We start from the raw sequence: 13,443 nt of genomic DNA on the forward strand, positions 1-13,443 counted from the left end.
TTGTTTTTCTAATTTTGTCATTTTATTTGCGATATTGGATAAATAACAATAAAACCCCGAAGAATCTGACAAAGAGGCTTTTCGAGAAAGGTGTAATTATCTTTTAAAATTTATGGTCATTATTATGAAAAATAGGTTTCCATTTCTTTTTATCCTCCGTTTATAACGAAATTATTTCCAAATGAAAATATTGGTATGTACAAGCAGAGACGCGTGTATAAATGTTGGTTGACCCATGTAAATATATTCCTAATATTATTATCACTTTTGAAAAACTTAAAATCCTTTAAAAACAGTTTATGTTTTTATAATGTCATTTAAATTTCACTTATCGATACAATACAATCCGATGCAACATTCTTAATTTTCAAATTCAGTATTTTTAGATGAATAAAATAATTTGAACAAATGAATAAATCTATATGAAACGATATATATCATTTAAGCTAATAAAAATTGTTCATTTTCTGCTAAACAACAATACAAAAATCTCATTACTATAAAATATATGTAATGTAGACGTACTCGTGAAGAAAAATAATTTGAAACATCGAGATCTGATTGGTTAAAAGCCATAAAGATTATCTGGCCATAAAAAGAATGAGAGATCGGCGGGAATGGGTTTTTCGTCAATGTAGCAAAAGCTTGTACAGTGAGAAGATTTACGACTTTCTACCGTAAGTTAATAGTTTTAAATATTAGTGTTGTTATTTATTTTATTGTGTCTTAATGTGTATGACTGGCAATAAAACAGTCAAGAAGAGAGTCTGCTGTTGCGATTTGCTACATGGTCAAAACGACTCTACAAGTGGTCACAGCATTTTATGGGTTGCACATTAGCGTAATTACCGCATCGTTCTAATTTTTCATCATTGACTTTCTTAAATTGATTAAAGAGTTTTCGAAGTTGGTCGAAAGGTCACGAATGTTATAAATTATTTTTAATCAATGATAAATTATTTGTATACTCAAAACAGAAGTCCTCGAATGAGGAAGAAATTTAGTTCAATTTTGAATAGATTTGCGAAAGGATTGTTGTTTTTATAGTGATTTATATTTAATTCTGTTTGGGAAGTTTATTGTTTTTGTGGGAATTGTGACCGCTTGTGGTTCGCTACAAAGAGGTAATAAACAATTGTTGTATGCATGAATGCTCTGTTGTTTAAACAAATAAATAAATCATGTAAAAATATGAACATTGGTGCATTACAATCGGAGGAAAATATCTGATATTTTTATGAGATAAACACTAATGAAAATAACACATGCCTTGATCCTACGGAGCAAAAGTGTATAAATAGTATTTTTCAGATAGATTACTATACCGCAGTACTTACTCTAAAATTATGCTTAAAATCATAAAAAGAATAAGTCTTTACTAAAATTTTAAAATATGACGCATGTAAAGTAAGCAGCTGTATTTCCATATCAAAAGCTCTGAATAATTTTAAAGTATATTTTTCATCAGATATTAAATCGAGATTTAAACAGAAATCAAGCTACAAGATTAGAAAACCACATAAATAAAAATAAATAAATTATTTCCACCACATGAAATTGAAACCTATATTTTATTTTATATTTTAAAGTTGTACACGCTATACTATTATTTATTCATTGTGTATTAATTATATATAAATATATTAAATTTCCATTATAAAATACACGTAAGAATGGTAATGTTAAAAAAACTAATTGATTTTAATTGCATTTTAAAGAACCGGTATTAATTATTTTATGTTTATCTTAATCATTTTTTCATACAGAAAAAATGGCAGTGTCAAAAATATGGTTAAAAAATATGAGTTTTGACACTGCATCGGGAAATTCCTTTCGTTTGATTAACAATGTATACAGCTCTCGTTTATCTAATTTGTCGTCAAAATTAATTAGAAGATATAGTAAATATTTGTGGTGAAAGTGAAGCATTATTTCTCTGACAGATATGATAACCTACAGGTGACAACACTTGGACCGTAAGGAGAAAGACAATACACACGACATATCAGTATGGCAGATAATCACAGTTATTTATGTCTTGACTTTTTACATTACTCAGTCTTAATGTTTTACTTATTGTAAAACAATTTTAGGGTAATAATCTTACGATTATCATATGTTGAGGGCAATAATTTTCATATTATCTGAAGTTAAATAAGTAAATCAAGTATAGGGTAATAATTTACGATTATCATATGTTCAGGGCAAAAATTTTCATATTTTCTGAGTTGATCAATTTCAGGGTAACATCTCCGATTATTATATGTTGAGGGCAATATTTTCCATATTATCTGAAGATAATTTGTATTGTCTCAATATTCAGTAACGGCAATGGTCGACGTCTCAGAGTACCGGTATTAAGGTCAACTTTTAATCATATTTTGAGTACCGGTATTAAGGTCAACTTTTAATCATATTGAGTACCGGTATTAAGGTCAACTTTTAATCATATTTTGAGTACCGGTATTAAGGTCAACTTTTAATCATATTTTGAGTACCGGTATTAAGGTCAACTTTTAATCATATTTTGAGTACCGGTATTAAGGTCAACTTTTAATCATATTTTGAGTGAATACAACATATTAGATGTAAATATTCAAAGATAAAATGACAGAAATAATTAAGACAAAAAGTTTTTATTCTTCCGATACGAACTCAAAATTTGACCAACACACCATTTAACCTTTTGCCCAGAAGTAAGGCCAAATGTCGCTTGTAATACTAATAGGGATTAAAAGGGGAAAGCAGTACACTTTGTACATCAAACGATAGAGATTGATAAAGTTAGTAATATCTTCCACAATAGAATGTCCAGAAATATCATTATTTCATTTATAATACATTTATATTTATACCATATGATTTTCTTAATAAAGATATTAGCACAATAATATTTTCTTTTGATATTTTTGTATTTACCCTCTAAAAGCTCTGCTCTGAAAGTCAATATTTGTATTTTGAAGCAAATAAAATGAGCTAAAAATTCCAATTCCCGAAATAAGTTATTACAATTTCATCCAAAATGTTAAAACCACAGACAAAGGAAAACGTTTTTCAGTACTTAAATTATCAGTCAGTGGTGTACAGTAGTGAATTATTTATGCTTCGAAAAAATAGTTTTTAAATATTTAAATATTGAATGTTTCTACTTCATTTGGTATTCGGTGTGGCCATGGGACAATTGTTTCATTGACATTCATACTACATCTTCTTATTTCTATGTTTGCAAAAGTTTGGGTTTATAGAATATTAAAAAATATAGCAGTTCAATTTGGAACTTTTCAAATTTTTCATGGAATATTCTGCGAATTTTGAATTAATAGAATATACCCCTTTTCTTATAAAGTTGACTTGTATTAATAATATACTTGTTATTTTCTGGGACTATTATACTAACATTTTTTGATTTCATGTTAAAGAACCGGTTAGTTTAATAGTCCCAGTTATTTTTATGTTCGTTGAATACCAAGCTAAACAAATATTTTTACATACACAAATTGCATCAGTTGAGGAATAAAATATATTTGTTATATAAAACTACAAATTACATATTTGTAACTATGATTACAAATATAATGAAATCAATGACAAATGTTTATCAAATTATGATTTATGATATAAAATAATGAAATTTAGATCCTTGGTGTTTAAACAAATCAATTCGATGAATACTATTGCTATGGGAATGAGATAGAAATATTAAATGCATATACATGTTGGATGAAAATGTAATAACTTATCCTCGAAATTAAAGTTTTTGCTCATTTTATTTCCATGGGAATATATTGAACGCGTAGGAAATCTAATGTGAATGTGTTATAAATCAGAACTTATCCAATCAAAATACCTAATAGCAGTATGAAATATTCATACGCCTTTAATAACTCTGATTAAGTCAACTTTGTGTTGCATCAAAGATATGCAAATTGTGTGTAGTAAAATCATACAAGCATATAAAATCGACGTCATTTCTTTCTATTTTAGACTTCTTTATCGATTTTAATAGCAAAAGACGTTGCATTACGGGAAGTGATTTTATTTCAGAAAAATGCAATATTGAAGATTAATTATGTTTTATTTCGATTTTTAGTGTAGAAAGAATAGAGACAGTATAACCTTTTGTTTAATTATATCCAAGAAATGATGAATTAGAAATTGCATGAATCTGAAAGGAAACGAATCTATTTTGCGTTTGAAGGAAATTAAGCGAAACTGGATACATTTAGTATTCAAATTTAAACTCAATTATCCAGTTTATTGTGGTCGTATGAACAAAGTAAAAAGGTATTGCATTTTGGCTATCATACCCAATTTTACAGAAAAAAAATTAATTTATATAACAAATATTTACCAATATCTGTTATTTTGGAAAGAAAACCTCTCTCATCCGTTCTCTCTCTTCTTATTTACATAAATCAACACACGGACACTCGTAAACAATTGAAAATACTTAAAAAGCGTGCGAATCCATAATCTATTACATTTTCATTTATATTCCAAAGTTCTGTATGTTGTCTTCTAGAACTCTTATTTTTATATAAGATATATGTTGAAATGACATATATATATGCACTATCCAATCGTATGCAAGAGTAAAATTAAAATGATAATTATATATTAAATTTTGTTCCACTTTGATATACAAGTTTAAAACTTTGGTCCACTTTATATAAAAAAGTCTATTTGAGTATTTTTTTCTGAGTATACCTTTAAAACACAATTCAAGACATATCTTTTGATATCTTAAATAGTTCGATGAAATATATCTGTGCATGCCTATATGATAAATGGAGACCTCATTGAAACAAAGTAAAACAACAGAACTTTATTCATTGCATGACTGGATACTTTCCATGTTATTGATAAGGCTACAAAACACAAAAAGTCAAAATCCCTACGTTCGGAACAATTGCAACCAGAAAAAAAATTGACAAGTCAAAAAATTATAAATATATTGAGAGTGATGTAACCTAAAAGGGAAATAACCGAGATACAACTAGAACCTTAAAGTGTAGTATGTGCTAAGGCTATTGATGATCATGCAATTTTTAACAGTTAATACTTTTATTTTATAGCAAAGGTAAAAATTTTCGGACAAAACATATTTCTATAATGTACATGTATAAAGCCATGCACCTGTAGTGAGACCGATGCTGTTGTTGACATCATGTTCTATATAATTTTTGTTTTTGTTTTGTAATAGTAACCTAATAACCTATAGAAAGTTTGATCGGTTTAAACTGTATAGTTTTGACTTTTCAGTATTGTAAATTTAACATTTGACAAATAAGCTTCCTGTATGGATCTTTCGTTATTTGATTTTGCCATGTGATTACGAAAGTCCGAATTGATTTTCCTCTAAGTTCAGTATTTTTGTGATTTTACTTTTTTCCCAACAGTTAATTTTATATGCGTACTGGTAACGGTGACATCCTTTAAGTTTTTATGTCGCATATGATATTCATTCTTATTCTTTATCTACTTCAATCCCCTTTGGTATTTAACAACATTGCAGTGCATGTTTTACACGTGTATTGGCGTCCTGAATATACACGAGGTTTTCGCTAATGAACTTCATTGATTAATTTGTTGTTGTTGTTCATTGTCAAAATTCCACTACTAGTAAAGTTAATGCCAGCTTTGAAGCTGTTGAATCAAGCAGATAAAAACAAAACGTATACATTAACCATGTTCAACGTCTCCGGATAAACCACAACAATGTTTTGTGTATACTAGTATTTGTTTTCGTTTATGTCGTTTATTTGGCTCTTTGATTGAAATCTATGCTTTTATCACAAGAAATGGATAAACAGGTCAAATTGCATGTTTTTAAAAAACATAGTTTTTTTTTCAAACACTGTTGTTTATGAAATAATTCCTGACAGTGGTCTAGGTACTCGTGTATCAGTGTTTAAGAAATACTGATATAACCAAATGAAGTGTTTTAGTCCCCCATCTTTTGGGTTGAATAATAACAATAAATAAATGCAAAAGCTGTCAGCATTTCACACATATAAAAGACAGATGCATGTAATTTTTCAATACTGCATCTATTTCTTCCTATTCCCGCGAGAGGATTTTGGAATAGTGCATGCAGTGTATAAACATGCCATCAAAAATCATCTGACGTAAAAATAAAAAAAGGTAGATTGAACTTGTATGGTCTCTCCCTCATACGGCAAGATTCTTAAAGTTCTAATTGAATGTAATTGCTCAGTTTTTCATCATTCCAGTGTATCTAATAGCCACTCGAAGAATCTAACAAGGAATTTCGAAACTTTTACTATTGAAGCTTGAACTTATTGCCCTTCCGGAACCCCTAAGCTCCTATCCACCTTATCATGCTTGAACTAATTGCCCTTCCGGAACACCTAAGCTCCTATCCACCTTATTATGCTTGAACTTATTGCCCTTCCGGAACACCTAAGCTCCTATCCACCTGATTATGAGTTTCAACATAGACTTAGATCATCTCAATTTTTAGACTTCAGAATTATTATGAGACAAACAACCACCTTTGACCATGTCTATACAAAAAAAGAAGATGTGGTATGATTGCCGATGAGACAACTCTCCACAAGAGACCAAATGACACAGAAATTAACAACTACATGTCACCGTATACGGCCTTCAAAGCTCATACCACATTGTAAGGTATAAAAGGCCCCGAAATGACAAATGTAAAACAATTCAAACGAAAACACAAACGGCCTAATTTATGTACAAAAAATGAACGAAAAACAAATATGTAGTTCGTTATATTTTGAAACGGGGCTTGACAATTCCTTCCAAACCAAAATAGGTCAGAACACTAACACGTATTCGTTATATCTATCGTTAAATTTTTAAACCATTCAATTGTAGGATAAAATATGTAGGTGACATCATTATACAAAATTACTGCTCTTAATGCAAAATTATGCAGAAAATGAAAGTGTTCGAATGCTGAAACAAATATTCAACAGTTACGTAATCACATACTTCAAATGTTTGGAAAATATCAAAGACCGGAGATAAAAGCAATCGTCAATATGTCATTGTACAAAACAAATACCCTCTAAAACATGATGCTGTTGAAATATAAAGCTGCAAACATAATGAAGGAATAATAAAGGCAAGAGTAGTTTAGACATGTAAATACATGTAAGCAGTAATTGCACACAGCAAGGTCAAATACAATGTAATTATTGATGGGGCATATTATTTGTAATTATGGTCAACTATAAATAAACATACTTAATAATAAGAAAAGAGTTTGAACATCAAAGACAAAAAGCTAATGACAATTATATCTTGCATTTCGATCAAGTCTTAAGTTTATTCTCTGTAGTTGCTCAACATTTTTAACTTTTGGTTCCTAAGCCGACCTTTCCGTTAACATTCTTTTTTTATATCTCTCGGTCAAAAGATTACAGGAAAAAAGATACTTATAAACGTTTTCAACATGAGAAACCAAACATTCTAAACAAATGCTATTTGTCGTCTCAAATGGAGGAGAAACAAATCAACAATACATGATTGATACTCGTTAAATAGAACTCGCAATTCGACTATTTGGACAGTCCAATCTGTATCCGATGATTTCTACGGACAAATTAGCTTATTGATTAAAGGTTAAATTAGTTTAGTGAAAATTACAGTGTCTCATTTCTACTGCCCAAGTAAAACATTTCTAGTTTAATTGTAAAATCAAAAGGTCTGAGCTGGTAAATTAAATTTTCTATTAGTAAAAAGCAACATCACTTGAACCAATTTTGGATGGATGTATCTTACATATTTTTTGTCTTTCCAAAAGCAAAAGTTACAGCTAAAACAAGCAAAGTTTACCTTAATACGACATTTTAGTAACTGTTAGATAGTTGTTTCATTGGCAATCTTGTTTGTTTATTCTAGGGTGGGTTTGTCCGTTTCTAGATCCCACAGTACATGTACTTATGGTTATACTAAAATATATCAAAGCTATTCATTTCAATATAAAAAAAGAAGATGTGGTATGATTGCCAATGAGACAACTATCCACAAAAGACCAAAATGACACAGACATTAACAACTATAGGTCACCGTACGGCCTTCAACAATGAGCAAAGCCCATACCGCATAACTTTTTGCATTATTGTTTTGCTTTGAAATCAACAATTTCTTGTCTTTATAAACCACTTAAACTTCAGTTCTTGTGAAGTGTGTTGAAATAGTATACATTATTATTCGGTAGTTTTCTTTTTACGACACATGACAAAAAGACCAAATTTAACGAGTGGGGAGGGTGTAAGCACTTACAACCGCCTAGACCCCACAATAGAGTTCGACGGTACCAAAGTAGAATATCTGAATTATGTTTATTGTTGTATAAAATTGAGAATGGAAACAAGTATGTCTTTGTTTGCTATTCTGTTTTTGGAAGAGTAGGTTGTTGGTGGTTGACGTTATCTGTTAAACTGGTCAATGATTAAGGTCATTCCTGCTTTTCTTAATATTTATTATTGTAAAGTGTTTATATGCAATATCCAGTGTTAAAGTTCGGTCTTCCAAAAAAAAAATTAAATACCCTTCCGGAGAACCTGAGTTCAACCTCAGTTTTTGATGGAGTTCGTGTTGCTAAGTCTTTAGTTTTCCGTGTTGTGTCTTGTGTACTTACATTTTTTGTTTGTCGTTTTCTTTTTTAGCCATGGCGTTGTCGGTTTATTTCGGTGCTTTACGTTTGCGCGCATTACCATAACATTTGCGCGCAGCTTTTCATTACAATTGCGCGCATTTATTTGGCCGGTAAACTCAGGTAAGCTTAGGCAATAACTTTATTTTTGATCTATGAGTTTTAATGTCCTTCTGGTATCTTAGCCCCGTCTTTATGTTTCTGAATTAAAAAAAATATTAAAAAAAATGTATGGTTTTTAAAACGTTGGACTATAAAATACATTGAATCTATTATTTAATAAATCTTAAAGGTTCCATGTTCTAACGGGAAGGATTGTGCCTGATGTTCATATGATGAAATCATAATCTTTCAGTCAGTTTAATTGAAGTCTGGAGCTGGCATGTCAGTTAACTGCTAGTAGTCTGTTGTTATTTATGTATTATTGTTATTTTGTTTATTTTCTTTGGTTACATCTTCTGACATCAGACTCGGACTTCTCTTGAACTGAATTTTAATGTGCGTATTGTTATGCGTTTACTTTTCTACATTGGTTAGAGGTATAGGGGGGGGGGGGGTTGAGATCTCACAAACATGTTTAACCCCGCCGCATTTTTGCGCCTGTCCCAAGTCAGGAGCCTCTGGCCTTTGTTAGTCTTGTATTATTTTAATTTTAGTTTCTTGTGTACAATTTGGAAATTAGTATGGCGTTCATTATCACTGGACTAGTATATATTTGTTTAGGGGCCAGCTGAGGGACGCCTCCGGGTGCGGGAATTTCTCGCTAAATTGAAGACCTGTTGGTGACCCTCTGCTGTTGTTTTTTATTTGGTCGGGTTGTTGTCTCTTTGACACATTCCCCATTTCCATTCTCAATTTTATCTATTAACCGAATATTAATTTTTACAGAGTAACAAAGTATATTATGGGTTAACCAATTACCAGAACATTTCTTTTATCTCGTAAAATGCAACAACGTCAAGTTTTATGTTTTAGATACTATTATAGAAGTGTGTAAACCAATAAACGTGTCACTATTTATTCTATCTCTAGACATTATTCATTTTCTCAATGTTTACAAGGGTCTTGCAGATAAATTGAAGAACTCTGTTGTGTTTGATTAAATTTTGTATTAGTCGACAAAATACATTCATTATGGTCGTTATTGTTGACATTTCATCTCTCTCGTGTCCTCCCAATTTAAAACACTTTGGAGATTAAGTTTCAAGCGTTTTCGTTCTTTATCAAGTCTCCGGAAACTTCGCCACGTCATTCCAGGTTTGGGTCTGGATTATGTTTCTGTATTACAAACATTACAAACAATGTCTCAACATCTAAAACAAAAGCAAGAAAATTAATGAAGTTTATCGATAAAGAAAGGGGGTAATCATCCACTTTAATGCTGGCATTCTTCAATTTTCTAATGCAGAAAAAATATTGTCAGCTGCATATCCTGAATATGGAAAAGGCGTTCTTTTGAAGATAGTCCAGTCGCGAAAATTATTTAACTCGGCCAACAAATACAACCTTATAAAAAAAATTGATATGACACAATTGCCAATGAGACAACTCTCAACAAAAGACCAAATGACACAGAAATTAATAACTATAGGTCACCGTACGGCCTTCAACAATGAACAACAGTAGCCTGCCTATAATTTACAGCAGAACATGATGTTGATGTCCGTGCGTCAGATACGTGCTACTGTCAATATTTCTGTAAACAAATTATCGTTGAAATCACAAACGAAGAATGGAAAAACATTGAAAAAGAACTTCTTGATATTACTAATATGTTTGTCTTATAATATTTTGCTGATTTTGTCTTAGTTTTCTCATTACTAATTTTACTACATTCTTTATCTCAAGACTTCAGAGTTGCTCCTTGAATATAAATGCCAAAATGTTTATATGCTGTGGGGTATATTTGAAAAGTCATGCAAGAAAAATTGTCTGTACAAAATATTATCCCACAGTTTTTTATATTCTAAAAATTGAAGACATATAAAATTAGCTTCAGTTTACATCATCTTCGATATTTTAAAAGTTGTGTGAGATTTTTTTCATTTCATTCGTTAGTTTAGTCTCTTAACACTCATAACGACATGGTAACTAGTTTAAAGGACATATTTTAAAATGTCTTGGGGATTTCTGAAGACGTTAACAAAAAATAAAAGTGTTTCCAACCAAACTCTTAGACGGATATTAGTAGAAAATAATGGGTTTTTTCACTGCTGTAATTTTTTTTTGGCACAGAGTATTTTTGTCTAACATTCCTTAAACTTAAATATCAGTGCTGTTCGACTCCTTGCCGACTCTGGATGCAATCAGAAATAATTTAAAACTACTTTATTCAATAAGCTCTTGTCCAAAACTTATCAAAACATTTTTTTAATTGTTATAAATTTCTTTTAAAATCTTGAGACTATTTTTGTTATGAACTAAGCCTAACCTTTGTAATAGGGCGTGTATGATTTGGTAATGTTTAAACTCGCTCCTAGGTTGGTCATTCACCTGTTTTTTTTTTTGTTTCAAGGTGGTCAGACTACGAGTGACCATGAGTTGAAACAACAGTTCTGTATTAGTAACTTTTCCTAATTTAATTATTACGATTTTCTTTTCCAAAGTTTTAAAACATCTATACAATTTTGACATTTTGAATCGTTGGCATCGAACATTTTGATGGCATTCGGTAAGTGACAAATGCTGTCTCAGTGTTAGTTTACGTTATTGAAAGAAATAAACGTGGTAATAATTTGATTATTGGTTATTGGAACCGTTACCTGTTTCTACTAATAACATATTAACCGAAGAAGACCGAATGGGACATTAATAAACGCATATCCGTAATAAAATTATAATCAATATACCTGAAAAACTAATAATACATAGACACAATGTGGATGACTTCTTATATGTTAGTTTCCCTCCCCTTAAAAAGTACAATTACTCCAACCCCTTCACATAAATATCAGAAGTGGGGGCCCACTGACTGACCTAAGAGGGGCCCCGCTCCAGTCACGCTTCAGTGATTCCCTATATAAGCAACCAATTTTTTATCTCTAAAAGGGGGGCCCGGGCCCCCCTGCCCCCCTTAAATCCGCCTCTGAAAGTATGTTGTACTATCATGCCTCATGTGAGGCCTTTAGTGAAATAAAATGTTTCAGTGTTTCAATGCATTTAAGCCAATGTATTTACCGTGACAAAGTTGCTAGATCCTGTTTACAATTCAGTATGAAGTTACCTCTTTACTTGCTACTGTGCAACATTTTATATAATTGATGACTCGTCAGTATATTTGGTAATAATAATTATAAAAATAGAAATAAGAGTTCGGGATAAAAGTTATTATTATATGTGCAGTTAACAATATTATTATATTATTTGACCCATGGTTCGATAATTTCGATTATCAGATGACTTGCCATACACAATTGTATCCAATCTCAATGAAAAAGTTAAACCACCGAAATCAGCAAACAAACCACCAATTAAGTGAAATTTTAAAAACTCACTTATTAATGTAACATGTTTTCCCCTTGGACATGTGATATTTCTTACTGGACATTAAGCATAAATCATTCACTTAGTTAACCATTGCCCTTTTTACGTCCCTTTTTTTTTATCCTTTTACATATTAGATTAGTAATGATAAATAGTGAGCTCCTTCGTTAAATGCGAATGTATTAACTTCTTTAGTTGTATACATATTATTTTTCGGATGTGACGTTGATGTTTTGTCAGTTGTTTTTCTAGTTCAATTTGAAAAGGTTCATTGGTTTACTAGTACTCCGAAATTCTCTTTATACTTCCTGTAAACGAAGACCAATTAGTGGCGGGCTTTTTGTCTCCACATAACGCCATACACACACTTGTTTTATTTATTAACTTTACACGAGGTATGCCCTCTCCGTGATAAAAATCATATTTAAGAACAGAGATATATTATAAAAAAAATGTTTCCGTCTTTAATACGATTAAATAGTTCAATATATATCTGTGTACTTTCTAATATTTGTGACTTGAGTCTCGTAATGACATAATAATCCTTCGATTATTTACTCAAGCAGACTTTTACCGTCTTTGATGTGGAAATGAAAACAAAAAGAGTACTTATGCAAATTACGAGAAAGATCAAAAAGCGATGGTATCATTATTACATTTGTCGCCAAAAGAACATATTCTTAAAAGCTGATAATGTAACACAGTTAGCAAGCTTGGCATTTAATGGAGCGTACAGAGTTGATAAAATGGAAAATCTGATCAAAGACCTCATGCTTTCTGTTTATTGCTGGAAAAGTATTGTGAAAAATAGCGATGCGTGTTAAACAGTGACCAATAAAATCGAATAATAATTCGGATTTCATTACAAACCATTTGCTCAATTTATCTGCATGATGATTTTTCAATTTTCTCAAAATATACGCTTTACATAATTGGCGTTCATAAATCAAAGGCAGAAACGTAACAATATACACGTGTTAATCAAATGACGCGAACATGGCTACGTAACAGAAGGCTTGAGCAGAAATCTACTGTAATCTACAACGGAGGGCGGTTTTATAGTCGAAATCGACGACGCCTACTTTATGTAGATCGATCCTAATGAATGTTCAAACAATTAGGTAATCAATTACTATTGTTAAGTATTAAAATGTATTCAATATATAAAATCAGAGTATATTGGAATCCGTGTGAAAAATTTGAATTTTTGTTATGTCTTGTTCAGCATTACAACAGCTTGAATGCATTTACGAGTTTTTGCTGGACGACTTAAAGATCTTAAATTTTCTTTTTATTACGCATACAAAACC

General features: G+C 30.8%; 1 protein-coding gene across 1 annotated transcript in view; it reads left to right on the forward strand.

Annotated features, from left to right (window-relative positions):
- Positions 1–586: 586 nt before the first annotated feature.
- The window catches only part of LOC143062709 (uncharacterized), a 65,341-nt gene continuing 52,484 nt past the window's right edge, over positions 587–13,443 (forward strand). Inside the window, exon 1 of the mRNA XM_076234466.1 lies at positions 587–677. The gene's annotated coding sequence lies outside the window, so the exon portion shown is untranslated. The remainder of the gene's footprint in view (positions 678–13,443) is intronic.

The sequence above is a fragment of the Mytilus galloprovincialis genome, chromosome 2 (genome assembly GCF_965363235.1).
Source record: "Mytilus galloprovincialis chromosome 2, xbMytGall1.hap1.1, whole genome shotgun sequence".
Taxonomy (NCBI): Eukaryota; Metazoa; Mollusca; class Bivalvia; order Mytilida; family Mytilidae; genus Mytilus; species Mytilus galloprovincialis.